Here is an 18,202-nt window from a genome sequence, read left to right as displayed (position 1 = left end):
CATCACTGAACTGTCCTTTCCTCATCTAGCTCTGTGTTCACAACCTCAGTCTTTGTTCTTATACATGATACTGTTTTATGTTATATAGGCAGCGTTGTATGACATTGATTTTTAAAAGTGACTTATTATGTTGCAAGATTACTGCCATTAAAAAGGTAACTTGTTATGTTACTGCATTACATAGGCCTACTGACAAAAGTAAAACAGGAGAGTGCTTTTTCACTACCATAAATCAACAGCATCTCTACCTTTCATACGTTAACCCTGCTGTCGTTCTGCAGCCTAATTTATATCATATAATCTGTATCTTTGCAGCTTTCTAACAGGAATAATTGCAATATTTTTGCACCACAAAAGGTGTAAGTAAATGCAACAGTTTTATTTTCTATTGAAGGTTTACTGTTATAAAAAGTATCTACATGAAAGAATTACTTCAACTGCAGAAACCACGAGTTATGTCCCAAAACACTAATCCAATAGAAAAAAAGTAAGAAGACAAGCATCCATGTTTTTATTTTGCTCTGTTTTGCCATGATAACAAGTAAATGATGGTTTTCTTAAGATCCAGACTTATTTATCTTCATATCGTGGGATAACAAAGCTGGCCTTCTTCTGATAGTGTGTTTATTTCTCAAAATCTCTGGAAAAAATCTGAATGAACACATTATCATGGTAAAATGTAGACATGCATGTCTCTCCAGGGAACCTGCAATGGTTCGTGTTTTTATGACCTGATATTTGATGTCTCAACTTTTTGTTCAGTTATATTTTTTCCAGTGGTCCGAACTGCAACATTTCTTATTAGATTAACTTGGAAATTTGGGTCACAGGTTCTCATGAGGGAGTTGTGGTGCGTCGTGAGGCTTTACCAGTTGAGAACAAGTGCTGGATCATACACTTACCTTGCTAGTCCCGGGTTTTGCCTCCCGAACTGCCTTTATTCTTCATGGTATAGTTTCACCAAGGTGCTGGAAACCTTCCTCAGAGATTTTGGTCTGTACTAACATGATAGCGTCACACATTTGCTGCGCATTTGTCGGCTGCACATCTCCTGTTCCACCACATCTCAAAGTTGCTCTATTGGATTGAGATTGGAGGCCATTGGAGTACAGTGAACTCATTGTCATGTTCAAGAAACCAGTTTGAGATGATTTGAAGTTTGTGACATGGTGCATTATGCTGCTGGAAGTAGCCATCATAAGATGAGTACACTGTGGTCATAAACGGATGGGCGAAGTCAGCACCAATTCTCATATAGGCTGTGGTCAGTTAGTACTAAGGGGCCCAAAGTGGGCCAAGAAAATATCCCTACACCATTACACCACCACCAGCAGCCTGACCGTCAATACAAAGCAGGATGAATCCATGCTTTCTTGTTTTTCATGCCAAATTCTGACCCTACCTGATTGTTGCAGCTGAAATCGAGACTCATTAGCCCTGTCAACATTTTTCCAATCTTCTATTGTCCAATTTTGGTGAGCCTGTGCGAATTGTAGCTTCAGTTTCCTGTTCTTAGCTGACAGAAGTGGCACCCGGTGTGGTCTTCAGCTCAAACCAGTCTGCCCATTCACTTCTGACATCAACAATACATTTTTGTCCACACACCTGCCGCTCACTGGATGTTTTCCCTGTTTCTGACCATTCTCTGTAAACTCTAGAGATGGTTGTGGGGGAAAATTCAAGTAGATCAGCAGTTTCTGAAACACTCAGACCAGCCTGTCTGGCATCAACATCCATGCCACATTTAAAGTCCCTTTAATCCCCTTCCTTTCCCATTCTGATACTCGGTTTGAACTTCAGCAAGTTGTCCTTCATAACAAAACTTATTCTTCTCCTCAAATGGGTCAGTTACATCTTCACTGTTACAGAAATGTGTGTGTTTGGCTGAAGACTTAAAATTCAAAGCAAGAAAACTTAATACTATAAGCACTAAGACATTCAAGAATTGATGATGGTGTAGTAGCACCATCTACTGGTGAAGAAGAGGGCTGCAACTTTAGTAACTGGGTTCTAATTACCGGTCAAGTCCACAAGAGGGGAGTATAAACTAAACTTAATGGTCCATCCTTTTATAAGCATGAGCTCCCTGTTTTTTAAGCTGTACTGAGGGAAGTACAGATTGTGAGGAGTAAAAAAGAGCACGATAAAATGTCAACAGGCAGGTGCAGATTCATGATTTTAGTATAGGTGTATTTCTTCCTGCAGGACATAAACAGGAAACATTTTTTCTGTTTGAGATTTATCCAGTTGTTGATGGTCCTGATTTGTCCAGGTTTGTTTTGGTCAGAGAAAAGCATATCTAAGAGAAATAAACCATCAGCAGAAGTCGCACTGCTTCACCTAACCCTGAAATGTGAAAAGGAAACTGGGAGCAAAGGGCCGGGGGTGAAGCAGTGGTCCAATGTTAAGGTCCAGGTTCAGGCGAAGTTCACCCAGGACTCCCCTGGCTGCCATCGCAGCGCCAGGTGGCACCATGGGGGGGTCAGAGGTCAGACATAGTTCAGAAAGTGCTGACCTCGCCGTGACTCTGCGCTGACCTGATTGTGTGCAGCTCTCCTCCGGCCTGGGCTTTCTCATCCCTCCCTCCATAAACCTGTGAGAGGAGAAGGGGGTGGAAGGAAGCTGGAGAGGAACTATTAAACGTGCACACACAGTGAATGCTCACCATTGTTGGGTGCTGCAGGAGGAGGCGTGGATTTATGAGGCTGAGCCTGATTGGGTTGTAAACTTGACGAGGTGGGCTCGCGGTCGCGGCCACTCTCTCTCTCTCTCTCTCTCTCTCTCTCTCTCTCTCTCTCTCTCTCTCTCTCTCTCTCTCTCTCTCTCTCTCTCTCTCTCTCTCTCTCTCTCTCTCTCTCTCTCTCTCTCTCTCTCTCTCTCTCTCTCTCTCTCTGTTGGCCTTTTTCTCCTCCCAGGATGCCTCGGTGCACGCAGTGGGCAAGGGTGATGCTGGGGTCAAGGGGGGCTGAAGCAGGGCTCCTCAGGCTTGTAAATGCTCTGACAGGGGTGGGAATTCAGAGACCCCCATTCAGTGACCAAAAAACCCAGGTCAGGGGCCAAATAGCTGAGTTAGCAACAGCTGTTTTTCAACACCAGCTCTGTAGATGAAGTCTCTGCTCGGATATACCTCAGATTAGAAAGATGAATTTGTGAATCTTGAGCTAGGACTTGGAGCTTCTTCATGAACCTGCAGATGGTCGTTTATTGGGGATTGATCCGTGGTTCATTGGGTTGTAAACCAATCAGAGTGCACTCCTACAGGCACAGATGTAGCTGTTTGGGCTGGTGGTGAAATACAGGAGTCTATAAAAGCTTCAGCTCCTCACTGATTATTTGATCAGTCTTTTATAATACGTCCAGGACCAAGAATGGATTTACACTGTAAATATATATTTATTTCTCTGCAATAACAAATGATCTTCACATTACCAGAATTGTCAGCTTCAATATGATTCTAATAAAACTCTAAAGATATTCAAACCTGTTTGAAAACAATAAAAGTCCTTTACACCAAATCCCCAGATTTTTTTGTGTGTTTTTAATAAACAAAAATCTGATTTAAACCAACACACTGTTTAAGTTGCACAACATTTGCAGTGCTCTCTTAAAAGCTCTGTTATTCTATAGAGCAGTGTTACTCATCCCTGCTCAACCAAAGAGCCAAAATGTTGAAAAATACCTTCACAAGAGCCACAATCTGAGAGGTGAAAAGTGGCAAAATAGGCTTGAAGTAGCGATAAAAATAAGTGAAAGATGGCCAAAATGGTCAAAAAGCAGCAAAATGGGTGAAAAGGGGCAAAAATGGGGAGAAAGGGTGGAAAAAGAGTCTGAAAGTTGCAAAAACGAGTGAGAAGTTACAAAAAATGAGTTACAAGTGGGCAAAAATGGTCCAAAAGTGGCCAAAAAAGAATGAAAAGTGACAAAAATGGGCTAAAAGCAGTCAAGACTTGCAAAAAAGGGTGAAAAAAATATGAAACTAGTGGTATTTAGTGGCAAAAGGTATCATAAATGGGCAAAAAGTGGCAACAAATTGTGAGAAAGGGCAAAAATGGGTTAAAGTGGCAAAAATCAGATAAAAGTAGCAAAAAATCTTTCAAAAATGGGCAAAAATTGAAATAAAGGGGTATTTAATAGCAATAAGTCACTTAAATGGGTGAAAAGTGGCAACAAATGGTGTAAAGGGCAAAAATGGGAAAAAAGTGGCAAAAAGAACATGCTAAAATGGGGACGAAAGAAAACAAGTGATATTTAATGATAATAGGTAGCTTAAATGGGTGAAAGTGGCAAAAAATGAGTAAAGGAGGCCAAAGGAAATGGCTAAAATGGGCAAAAAAATGAAACAACTGGTATTTAGTGGCAGCAGGTAGCTTCAATGGGTGAAAAGTGGCAAAAAGTGGGGAAAAGGGAAAAAACTGGAAAAAGGTGGCTAAAATAAATGGAGAAAATGGCCAAAAAGTAGAAAACAAAAGGTATTTTATGACAAAAGTTAGCTTAAACGGGTGAAAAGTGGCAAAAAATGGTAAAAAGGGGCTAAAAGTTACCCTTTTTTAAGGTTTTCTGGAGGAATAATATTTAAGATTAAGACACAAAAGAGCCACAAATAATCACAAAAGGGCCACATGTGGCTCCAGAGCTACACGTTGAGTGTCACCGCTCTAGATCAATGGCATCAAAAAGTTCAGAAACTTGATGATCTTCAGTCCTATTCAAGCTACACATCAGAGTCAGTTGCTCAAATATGTTGCCGAAGATAGAAAACTCCATCCACATTTTCCAAAGTTGCCAACTTATGCAGTCCAAACAGTGTGCAGGAGTTTGCCTGCAACTTTTGATGGTCAAACACAATAAACTACCCAATATTGGGCCTGCAGGACTACAGTTTGTGTTGCCGGTGTATCCAAAGTATCAATATCTTCAGATTTGTACCGATAATGTCAATGATCCTGAGCTGCCTGTGGCCCATGGATTAGTCCATGTGCTCTTTAAGGAGCCTTTCGTCTTCAAGGTAGGCGGCCTGGGTTTGAATCCATGTGCTGCATATCAGCCCCTGCTCTCTCTCGGTTATCCTCTGCCCTATATCAATGAAAGCTCCAAACCTCCAGAATCAAACCTTTGCTAATGTTAATGCTCCTAAATTAGACAGAATAAGTCTATCATGAATTTCTCCATTTGGACTAAACTGATCATGGTCAATAAGCACATCACTGTTGGTGCTTCATTCTGTCTTACTGTCAGTCTTTTACTGAGCTTGAGGCTTCAAACGCTGATGTAGCGATGATTTTCTTCCATCTGTATCTTCAATCAAAGCGTCCCTCTTATTCTTCATATTTGTTGTGTGTTTTTCTCCCATGGCTCCTCCTCCGGTCACCTCTCAGCTGACCCATCCTCGACCCCCTCCAGCTGCACAACCGACCAATGGCTGCAGCTTTGGTTATCATGGTTCTTTGGTGGCTGCCTCTGCTCCGTGGTTAATCATTACCAGCTGAGGACAAGACTTTCTCTTCTCAACTTTACCCTCCGCTAGATTTACATTCAGTTTTCCCGTCTTTGCTGTTAACTTTAACCATCACCTCTCAGAAATGCACACAGCTGGCTTCAGGGCTACGCAGTATAACATAATTGTACTGTTACTGTGTAATCAGTGTTTGCAATAATGGCACAGCAAAAGTCAGAATTTATCAAAATACATAAGAAAGATGTTTTATGTAAATAAACCAAGCTGTGTCCCTCGCCATGTGAACATTGTACATGCTAACACCTGGGCAATTCATTGACATTAAGATTAAGAGAAGGTGAAATATTTCTTTAACCTGAAATGTGTGCAAAATCCCAGTTTAAACTTTTTATGCAGCAGAGATGTCATGCCCTACACATTATACAATCCTGCAGTAAATTTTTAGAATAGTTTACAAATATCCTACTTCCCTATTACACATAAATTTTTTTAATTTACATTTTTCTTAATAATACAGAGGATGACATAAAAAAATAATCACTCCCTTTAATATAGTTTATATCAGATTTGCAATATGAGTGAAAATAATCACAATTACATATTTTTTTCAAACTTATTCAACCCTAGTTTAATCTAATATTGTGTTGATTATAACTTAGAATGATTTATTGCTTTTGTTTGTTGAAAAATGCATTAAATGAGGAAAGCAGTTGCCATGCTGGAGAAATAAATCTCAATAAGATTATTTTTCCGTTCAGCCTTAATTGTCACATTGATACTCAAGCTAGCTTTTGGCGACAATCAGTGTTGCATATGTAGAAATTTTTTTATTTCCAGTTTAGAAACACATGCTGTAGACAGCTTTAGCCAAAGCTAAAAAGATTCCTCAGTATTTGTTTATTACACTTTATGGTATCATCACACCATAACATTAGATTAAAAATCATCGTCTTCACAGCAGGGAAAATGAAATGAATAAATCATGACAGTAGGATTCAAACCGTAATTTTCCTTATTTCAGCCCACATAAACTCACTGCATGTCTTTGGGGTAACTCCCTGTAATAACAGTCGCAGACTCAGGATGTCTGAGGGGCAGGGGCCAAAATAATAAATAGGAGGGCACCAAAAAGGGCACTTCATCAAATTATTTGCATTTGGCATCAATATTTGTCATATTTTGCCTACTAGGGCTGAATGTTTTGGGAAAAAAATTGCGATTTTTTTCCCCCGAATATTGCGATTTGATAATAAAATAAAATGGAGAGATAAGAGCAGAAGGTGTAAGACAAAGAAAGACAAAGGAAAAGGAGAAACAAGGCAAAACTGTGTAGAACCAAATGATCTTGAATGAAGCATAGTGGAATATTCTGATTTAATCTAATCACCATTAATTGCCCAGCAGGATCTGTCCTGCCAAAAAGGTACTGTATCAAACTTTGCCTGTATTAAGTGCACCACAGAGGAGACTCCAATTTTCCCAACAAAGAAGGCTTCCAAGAGGGCACTTTGTCAAATTTGCCAGCTATAAAGACATTTCATCAAATTTTCCATATTAATTGCATTGTAGAGAACACTTTATCATGTTCACCTTCCATAGGTGGGGCAAAAAGGCTCTTTGGCAGCTTTTTTTTCTCCAAACATTTGGGTTCCTGGGGGAAGATTGCTCCCTCATCTCTCCCTCTGAGTCTGACAGTGCTCTATTATTCATAACACTATAAATATAATATATGCCACTGTTTTCTTTATCACTTAGCCATAGTAAACTATCAATACTCTTCTTTTATTTTCTTTGTCCAGCAGTTAATGAGTGTAAATTGAAATAAAATATTAAAAAATATGAAGCACTTATGTCAATGACAAGGCCACAGAGTTTTCTCTTTAAAGCCACTGGTTGCTGTGAATCAACAGAGCAGATGAAGTGTTGTTCATGTTAAATGATAGTCATATTAATTACCAGCCTCCTGCTGCACTGCAGCGCCCCGGCCATAAGGGGGCAGTAGATCCATGCTGGACCCCCATGTGATGTATGCTTCCACGTGCCACCTGGACCCAGTGAACTCAGCACCCATATGGAACTACTTGGCTGGAACCCTGCACATGCCTTTCCTTTGTCCTCACATAACTGGGCTAACTTCATACGCTTCTGTCCAGAAGTCACTCAGGATCAACAGGACTTCATTTTTCTGTGCAGAGCAGTCAAACACTTGACGCCCCCTCAGATCTTTGTTCCTCTTAGCTGTTTTTTCTCCTTTAAAGTGGATGTCACTGTTAGCCGAAGGCCTGTGTTGGACTGAAGTGAATGTATAGATAAGCTGATGAAGAATGAAAGGCCACTGGTAGCCTTTTCCCTCTCTCTTTATTTTCCTTTTCTTCTCCCATGGGTGCTCCAGCCTTTCGCACTCCACTAACATGGCGTGAGTGCTGCAGAGTGTTTCGGAGCTGCTGCTGCTGCTCTTGCTGACCTCTGTGCTTTCTTATCATTTTAGCCTTTAATAATTCATGATTAGCCTAGATTTGATTCACCGTCCCTTTTTTTCTTTTTTTTTTTGCTTGATGCAACTTGCGTTGGCATTAGACTCGGGGTCAGCCTGCGGAGTGTTTCCAGGTCAGGGAGAAGTGGGTCACGCTGTTCCCAGTGTCAGTGCCTATAACTTCACAGTGTGTGATGACAAAGCCCAACTCCACAGGGATAAACAAGCACACTTTTGTGTGGCCTCTTATACATGAAGCAAAGACTGAGTATCAGCTGCATACAGGCCTCTGTAGATATACTGCTTTACTTAAGCACTGACATTTCATTAAGTCATTCACTTATTTATTTTGTAGATTAATCCCTCATTTAAAGTCAGAATGTGTTTCACATAGCTTTAAAATGCTTCAGACTTTAAGGAGCTTAATTTGATAGAATTTTGGGTCGTTTCAGAGACATTTCCCCTGCGACAAAAATATGATGCTGAGAGAAACATGAAGTAAGAGAAGAGTGGGATGTGTATTTTTAGAAAAAGAACAACTTTGAATCAAGGCTGAGTAATATGAACCAAAATTAAACCTCAGCATTCCTTTTTGGGTGAATGGCAATATAAAATATATATGTCACATCTTGATACTTTTAGCTATAAGGGTCCACAAAATGTATACCTTTAATATGCCCCTGTAAATACATAATAAGTGGTACCAGAATAATAAACTATGATATAATACAAAAGAAAATCCAACCATACTGGGGCCCTTTTTATACTACAGCAACAAAAATAGAAATTCTAGGCACCCAGTAATTTGAATTTTTCAGTTTTTATTATCAAGAATTGTGGACAAACTCCCACACTGTTTAAAAATCACAGAAGAACTGGCAGCATCACTTTAAATTGAAATTGTCAAAAATTTGTACACTCTGAAGTCCCATGTTTTCAAAATAATATCTCCATTTTTTTGATGATCTTTAATGATTTATTTATTTAACCTTTTTTTTTCTTTCGAATATTTATGCTTCTGTCTCTGTGGTATGAGATGCATGCCATTAACATTTGATTTTTACTAATAATAATATTAATGCTTCTAAAATCATTATAAAAGATCAAATTAGCAGTTGACAGGTTATCTGCTCGGCTGATAATTGAGGCCAGTACTCGGCATTTGGCTGATAAATTAAATTCTGGTATCGATATCGCCTAAAATTCTTTTGGATATCAGCAAAAATCTAGTATTGTGCATCCCTACTCTTTCTCTTTGTTTTCACCTTGCACAGTCTCCCTCATGTTCAACTCACAGCACCATCTGATTGGCTAGGAGTTACAGGAGCAAGGCGGTCCAAAGAGGGGGATGAAGGGGCTCAGCCACATTGAGAGGCCCATGAACTTGGCAAAAAATTGGTCCACCCTAAATAATAATCAACAATATTTGAACAAAAAATGCTTATACTACTACATATTAAGGCAACATAGTTGCATTTTTTTCTCTTTATTCCTTAAAAAACGGTTCTGTTTCTAAATGTAATCCCCCCTCTTAAAACAAATTTTATAGTCATGCAGGACCTGAATGAAAGAAAGGACAAGAAAAAGAGGAGCATTTGACCCCAGCAATGACCTGTTAGAAACTTTTTTCAGTCAGATTCTAAATAGATCTAAGCCAGAGTTACTCAACCCTGCTCAACCAAAGAGCCAAATTGTTGAAAAAAAAGTTTTGCAAGAGCCACAATCTAAGTGGTGAAAAGTGGCAAAAACGGCTTGAAGTAGCAATAAAAAAAGTTAAAGATGGCCAAAATGGCAAAAGGCAGCAAAAATGGATGAAAAGAGGTGAAAATTGGGAGAAAAAGTGGGAAAAAATTTAGAAAGTAGCAAAAAATGGGTGAGAAGTTACAAAAAATGGGTTACAGGTGGCACAAAATGGTCTAAAAGTGGCAAAAATAAGGCAAAAAAAAAAAAGAGTGAAAGTGACTAAAATAGGTAAAAAGCTGTCAAGAGTGGCAAAAATCTGCAAAAAAATAGGAAACAAGTGGTAATTTATGGCAAAAGGATGCTTAAATGGGCAAAATATGGTGAAAGGGCAATAATGGGATAGAAGTGGCTTAAAAAAGTGGCAAAAGTGGGCAAAACAATAGCAAACTAGTAGTATTTAATGGCAAAAGGCAGTTTAAATGGGTGAAAAGTGGCAGAAAATGGTGAAAAGGGGCAAAGATGGGAAAAAATGGCAAAAAGAAGTGTCAACAATGGGCAAAAAGTCGGACATAAAGTGGCATTTAAAGGCAAAAGGTAGCTTAAGTGAGTGAAAAGTGGCAAAAAATTGGGGCAAAAATGTTTCCCTTTTTTAAGTTTTTTGGGGAATAATATTTAAAATTAAGACATAAAAGAGCCACACGTTGAGTATCACTGATCTAAGCCTTACTTTTGAGGCAAATTCAAGCCAAGAGGCTATCACATATGTAAAAAAAATATGTGGATATAGGGATGGTCCAGTATGCTGATACTTACAAAATAATTTTAGCCAATAGATGTTTAAACCAACATTGAAATGTTTAGACCTAAACTCTTGAATTGAAAGTTTAAGGCTAAGCAAATGAACAACCTTTAGTCCATAAAATCATTTTATAGTTTAAAGAATGAGGATGACTGAAGAACAAGACTTGGACTGACCCTGGTCTGTTGGTCCCCCTTAAAACTCCAAAAACATACTTGCCCATACAGCTAATATATCAGTTGTAAAAGCAGCAGAAATGTTTATATCTGCTGATGCTGATAATATTTAGCATTCCTCAGACATTGATGATAAATCAGACCCAAGGAGGGACCTTTGATGGAGTCTATAAGGGGCCCTGTACTTTCTGTGTGCAGGCCGGTCCATGAGTAATAGCTCTATTCATCTTTAATCTTTAGAAATGAATTTATTTTAATGGAAGGTTTACATTTTCTCACTTTAATGTAACATACTGACACTTAGGGCTCATTTTTACTGTTTATCTGTTCTATATGCTGGTTATTGATCTCATCAACTACTATCAGTACCGATATCAGCCCTGAAAAATCAATATCAGCCCACTTTCCACTTTTGGTTCCACTTTTAGAGTAGCATAAACAGCATAAACTAAAACTGTGCGAACATTTACCCTGATTGAAGATATACACATGTATATCTTAGACCCCAGCCCTATTTTAAACTGACGCCTTCATATGTCAGTTACCACATTTCTTTTAGTTGGTTTACACAATAAAAATGTGTTCCAGTCGTTTACGCTGATAATCAGCCAGAGATTGTCTCTGCTCAGCTGCCCATCATTGTTTAACTGTGCAGAAATATTCTAACTTACAAGAAGCTTCCCTTTGTTTTCCACTTTAACATCCTAAATAGATATTCCCCATCTCCTCTGGCTTGAAAACACTGATGTGTTTGGAACTTCCCAGCATGTTAACACAACTTTACCAGGCAATTACTGCAAGATTATTTCTCCTCCTTATTATCTCCTCCACTCATGTGCTGACACATGGTTATTTAACTCTCCAGGAATTGTGGGAAAAGATGCATTTTCCCTTATACACAGGTTTTAGTTGATTTGAATTCACCAGCGTGTTGTTTTCAGTTCATTTACACAGCTGTGGTGTGATTATGAGAGTTTGGACACGGCCCCCTCACAGTCGTCTTTAAAGTGTCCTTGAAAGGCTTCCCTCTGGCCTTAAAATTCCTGAAATATTCTCAAGTTTAGAGCGAAACTCTGTGGAAAGAAGTAGAGTTTTGGAATTTTAGGTCAGAGGATATCAGATTATACAACAAGCAGCAGTTTCATAAAAACACAGCTGATAGGATTTTCCAGCTTGTTTCACACATTAGATTCAGTAGTTGGTTTCAAGTCAAGTGGAAAGCGGACAACATTAACAAACTAGGACTGAATATAATTTCTCAGATCATGGAAATGGAAACATAAAGAAATAGAAAACCAGGGTAAAGGGGTTTAACATCTGGGTCATGGTGGGAAGCCTGCTTCCTGAACCCTGCACCGGTGTGCTGCAGATAAGACAGAGCTAAAAATGTAGGGACAGCATTAATAAAACATCCAACTACGAGTTTAATCATGAAAATTTAAGTCTAACTCAGTGGATGGAAATCTATCAGAGGTGATTCAAGTGTTTTTGACTTGTCAGGTTCTTATCCAACAAGAGAATATATGGAGACTACGGAGACCCAGACATGACATAGCAAAAAAATTTAATTAATGGCCAGAATATAGTGATAACATGCATACAAAATCCTAATTTATAATATTAATATCATTCCTGGACAGCTGGGTAAAAAAAATGAGCGCACCTTCTCTAAGGTCTAAGGTAGAGGCAGTAGAGGGGCTAAAGCTACACGATGGACAGGCATTGTATGATTGAATTTTACTTTAGCCTGGGAATGAGCTGCACAGAAATTCTGAAAAGCCTGGCACTGCAAGGAACCAATATAACCGAGAGGCATTTAAACAGAATATTGAGAGCCAGGTTGCTCTACCAGCAGAGGTACGACTTGGATGCTGGGATAGGAAGGTGCTAAAATCGGTGAAAAATGGTGGAAAAGGTGGTGAAATTAGGTTTTAAAAGTAGCAGAAAACGGTTAGAAGTGCCAAAAATTACATTAAAGTGGCAAAAAATAACCAAAATTGGCAAAAATGGGTTAAAGTGGCCAAACTGTGCATATTAAGTGATAAAGGGGGATTCAAAAGTGGCTGAAATGGCGTTTAAGTGGCAAAAATAGGTGGAAATTTGGTGGAATGGGATAAAAATTGATATAAACTGGCAAAAATGGGTTAGTGGAGGCCAAAATAGTCAGCAACTGGCAAAATGGGCATATCAAATTGTAAAATGTGACTTAAAAGTGGTAAGAGCGGTTAATAGTGGCAATAATGTGTAAACAGAGGCAGAGAGTGTTAAGATTTGGGTTAGAAGAGGAAAAACAGGCAGAAAAAAAGTGGTGGAAAGGGTTTAAAGTTCAGAACCCCTAGCATAAAGCTACTGAGACCTTTTGAGTGAATAATTTGTATTATTTTTAGAAATTAAAACTTAAAATCAGATGATCTTTTTCATAGATGATTGGTATCAGCAGCAAAAACCCGATCAGAAATCCCTAAATGAAACCCTTTTAAACTGGATCCAGGTGCTAACTTACCTTGCAGAATCCAGCAGCCATTGCAGAAAGTCCTTGGTTGAGTCTGACGTTCAGCTCTTTCTGGGCACTGAGGTGTTTGAACCGCAGTCTGCATTCATTGATCAGTGAGTTGTTATCATGTAAACCCACCGACAGCAATGAATGTTTATTGCAGCCTTAAGAGTGAACGCCTCCTGCGTCTCAGCTGACCTGATGTATGATTAATCTGGTCCTGATCCAGCCTACTTAAGGTAATGAGTCTGACCCTGAGTCAGCCCCCCAGACTGTTCTAGATTTCTTTCTTTTTTTTACTCTCAGTGATACAGAAAACTTAAACCTGGTCATGTTGTGGTGGGTCATGATGTCCCTCAGGGTACAGTCAACGGTCGATGGTTTGGTTTGAGCTCAAACTCACCGACAGCGTTGAATGTTCACTGTGGGCACCAGGAGGGACCATGTGAATGATAGAAGCTGTTTGACATGTCGGGAAGAAAGGCACATTATGCAATAATTAGACTGCTTAAAATCCTTTTCTCTTCCATTTGTGTTAAACCTCTCTTTATGCTGCATTTTGATACAAATAGCTGGAGAAATGTTGGATTAAAACTTGGGCTGTCAGTGTTAATTTGTTAGTTTAAGCTATAAAGGAGGCAGCTGGGGTGGGGGAGGTGAGGCTGGCTACCAGCTGATCGCAGCTGGGGTATGACTTTAGTGAAGTAACGCTAGGCTTCATCGGTTTTAGATAAAATGAGCTATTTTTGCTCATATTGCAAATGTGATGTAATTTGCTTTGTTTAAGGGCGTTATAATTTTTGTGTCACTCATTTTGATAAAGAAAAACATATATGAAACACACAAAGGAGGATTTTTGTAAACTAGTATAAAAAAAATGACACTTGAATGTTTGCATAATGTGCATAAAATCTCTGCGGCTGCAAAAAAAAAGATTTGTTAAACTGGTATTTTGACACATTAATCTTATTTGTGATTAATTGCCCAGCCCTAGTTAGGAATGCAAAATAGTTGAATTTTAGAATGGGATTTAAAAGGATGTGATCAATTGCAATTAACTACAGGAATTCTTAGATTAATACCAAATAAAAATGTTAACATTTGACAGCCCAGCGATTAATTAGATGTCAGTGAGTCATTTTGTACATACCCTCCTGCATATTTCTCTATGTTTAACAGAGTTAAATCATGCATTTGACGGAATAAGCACTTCAAAACTCACCTCTACTTTGAAGTCATTGTTTAAGACCAGTTTGGTGCAGCAGTGCAACACTCATTTCAGTTATAAATCTTAAATTCCATGTCATAAAATTAATCTCTTGAATTTAAATTGATTCCCATAAAAGGCGACTGATGGGAATTGCTTCAAATTGTCAATAATGACTTAAATTGTTTTGAAATTCAAATAATTGATTGTTAAACCTGCAGTCAAATATGATTTATCACAGTTAAATATCAAAGTTTGTTGACTAATCATGATTAAAATGTGATCATATGACAGCCCTTATTGTATAGATACATATTTAAAATGCCTGCAGATCCTTCTTGTAAGCCTACAGATGATTTCAGACTTGTCATTGTTTTTTTTTTAATTTCCACCACAGCTGGAAACCGTTCTAACAATAGAGAACTTTTTAACTCTAATTATGAAAAAGCCAAGCCAGATCTATCAGGGTGCTGTGTGTTTCCCCGTCCTGTATGTCTGAGTGCGCTGGTGTGTTTCTCTTGGCCTGTGCTGAGTGCTTCCATGCCAAGACGTGTTACCACCCATGTCGGCACGGAGGTTCAGATCCCATTGATGAGAAGCCAGCGGGAGCGAGGAAGGAGAAGCACTGATGCAAAGGTTTCAGTTTCCTTAAATAGCCCTGCAGACGCCATCATGGTTGTCATCATCCTCACCTCCTACAAAACTACTAACAAAACTCTCATCTGTCTCCTCCGAGCTGATGCTTCTTCTACCTTCAGCCTGCAGCAAAAAGAAGAACAAAAAAAAGAAGGGGGGAGGGATCAGAAATGGCATGAATAAAAGGACAGGAGACGACATCAGTCAGGCCTGTGGAAGGCTGCGAATTGGCACAAGTGTGATCAGAGAGCGCCGCTGTGCCCCAAAGCTAAACTAGTGCACTGCAGTGTTGAGCTAGTTAGAGATTACTGTTCCCTTCACCCTGCGCTGAACCTCAGCTACTGCTCTGGGAGTGCGCCTTCCTGTGTTCGCCTCTTTGAGGTTGGAAAATCATGCAGTCATGTTTTATTAATGCTCTCTCTGTCTGTCTGTCTTTCTCTCCTTTTCCGTCTTTCTCCCCACTGTTTTGCCTGCTCCCCTCTACACAAGGAGGGAATCAGAACACTGTATTTTGTTTGTTCTGCGTCCTCCTTTTTCGTCAAATTTTGGCACTCTATGTAGGTTAGGGGTTTGATTTGAGGAGGTACAGAAACCTGTTAAGGACGTAGTGAATAAATGATGCAACTCATTGTAGAAAGATTTGTTTCAGTTCTGCAGGATTTGTGTTCTGTTATTTCCATCAAATGGAAAATAAGAGGATTGGATCTGCAGTTTTCTGTGTTCTCTGCAGGCCTTGAGAAAGAAGCCACACTCTCCAGCTTTCTGCATAATGAATGATCACTTTGGGAGGAAAGAGGCACAATTCACTTTCTCCTGCTTTGACACAGTTCACTGACCACGGAGGAGACTTCATTATTACCTCAATATAATACTCAAGCATATCTCAATTTCTATCCTTCCATGAGCTATTTCTGTGGCTGTTAACGTTCCCTCCCTAACAAAAGTCACTTCAGGAGAATGTTGGCTTAAAAAATACTTTAACCTTGACTCTTATAACATCCAGCCCGGCACAGAGGAGAGGCTTTTTCATTATGAGAAGAGTTGGCTGCACTAGCTTGTTAATCATAATGCAATAAAGATGAAAAATAAATGCCTTAAACTATTTAAAATTGATTTAATGGAATGCTATTTTAGTTTAAGGTGCACTGCTGATTATCTGATCCAGGGGTGTCAAACTCAAACACAGCAGGGGCTCAAAGTGAGTTTAGGTTTAACCTGAGGGCCTAACAGGGTCAACTTTTAACCATAAACTATCAACCTCTTTTTCACATATAACAAATTAAGGGGGTAAAAAACTTGCTGATGATAAATGATTTTGAGATTTAAAAAAAGTCAAAATGATAAGCTGAAAGGCTCCAAATTTGAGATAAAAAGTCAACTCTATGAGTCATAAAGGTCAAAACACAAAATTAAATGTCAAAATGAGATTTTTAAAAGGCAAATATAAGAGATAGAGAGTTAACATCATGAATTCCAAGGTCAAAAGAAGTGTTAAAATACAAAATCAAGAGTTTTAAAGGTCAAAATATGGCTTAAAATTTTAAACAGTGCCTCTAAAAGGTCAAAATATGAGATAAAATTTGAAATCATGAACTTAAAAGGTCAAAATATGATTTGAAATAAAAAAATTGTGACCCTAGAAGTAGGGATGCACAATATTAGATTTGTGCCGATATCCAATATGCCAATATTTACAATATTTAGCTGATACCGATGTCGATACCGATATTTAAATATGCTTTTCAGAAAAAATTTCAGTCCTTTTGGACACTTTAAGGTTTAAGGATGACCAAGGAAACAAAATTTAGTTAAAAAACACTTCAAAGTTCAAGAATGAGGGTAGATAAAGAAAAAGACCTCAACTGACATAGGTCTGTTAGTTCACCCTAAAACTCCACTAATTTATTAGTATCTATGGACCAAATATATGCTAAAATACACAGGCAATATATGGGATGTAAATATCGGCAGAAATTTTGATATCTGCTGATACCGATATTTGCCTTTATAAGCTAATGCTGATAATGATACCGGACCGATAATATGGTGTATCCCTACCTAAAACGTCCCAAAATTAAATAAAGGGTCAAAGTAATGAATTTGAAATGTCAAAATCTGAAATAAAAAGTCAAAATCCTAAGTTTAAGTCATAATCTTGAGATGCAAAATGAAAATATGACATGAAAACACAAATTAATTTTGTTCTCTCTTTCCTGACTTTTTATCTACTTATTTCTACTCTTTACTTTTTCAAATTTTTATGATTAAACAAGGATATTTTCAATCTTCAAGGTTAAATTTACATTTTATACTGGAGGAAATCTGCTGACCTCAGACCTGCGGGCCAGTTTTAATGATCATGCGTGCCAAGTAAAACTGTACCACGTGCCAGATTTGGCCCCCGGGCCCTGAGTTTGACACGCCTGAACTAATTTAACTGGAGAGCATGCTATTCACTCGGTAGCAAGTTCTTCTTCCTGTGATTAAGCTAATGTTGTTTCTTGTGTTCCTGAAAAGGAAAACGCATAAATAACATTTACTTTTTTGATGCAATTAAACAAACAAACAAAAAAAAAATAAACAGAATTTTAAGTATTGACTGTTGCAGACCAGCTGAGCTTTTATCAAAGTAAAAGAATTGAATCCATCCATACTTGTTGGTTTCTTTCCGAGTTTCCTCTTTCATACAAGGTGTGTAGTTTTTCGCTCCCTCTGGCTCAGGCTTCAGTGGCTTCCCTCCTTGGCACTTGTACTGTTTGGCTGCCTGCCCAACTTTCACAGAGCCTTTTTTTCATTCTCAAATATCTCTCTCCACTTCCCCCCTTTTTTTTTTCTTAATTTGACTCGACTTCCGCTCTCCCCGCTCTCGGGACAGCTTATGGGAAATGTACGATAACTGACCACACACACACAGACGCATTCATCGGCTCACAGACGTGGACGTTCAAACGCGTCGGGTTTCTTGACAATCCTGCCGCTGGCGTGCTCCTCAGAAACTTTGCATAACTGACAAACTAGCTAAAAGTATAGCACGGTGTAAAAATAGCTGGGTGAGCAGGAGAGCCTGACAGGGCCAGAGTGAAGAGTGCAACAGTGTGACTGAACCGGTGTGAACCCTGCGTCGTCAGCACATTCCAGGGGTTGGACAATGAGAAGCACACAGTGTACTCTCTGTCGTGTTGGTCTGTAACCAGGACTGTGTGCAGCCTGAAACAAGGCCAACCCCACACAGGAAAAAAAACACAGAACAACCAGCAAAATAAGATCAGATTGTAGTCT

General features: G+C 38.8%; 1 protein-coding gene across 1 annotated transcript in view; it reads left to right on the top strand.

Annotated features, from left to right (window-relative positions):
• Positions 1 to 18,202, top strand: part of nr6a1a (nuclear receptor subfamily 6, group A, member 1a) — a 165,532-nt gene that overhangs the window by 39,685 nt on the left and 107,645 nt on the right. The window lies entirely within an intron of this gene.

The sequence above is a fragment of the Cheilinus undulatus genome, linkage group 5, assembly GCF_018320785.1.
Source record: "Cheilinus undulatus linkage group 5, ASM1832078v1, whole genome shotgun sequence".
NCBI lineage: Eukaryota > Metazoa > Chordata > Actinopteri > Labriformes > Labridae > Cheilinus > Cheilinus undulatus.
Note: the sequence above shows the minus strand (reverse complement) of the source record. Positions and strands in the feature narration are given on the sequence as shown.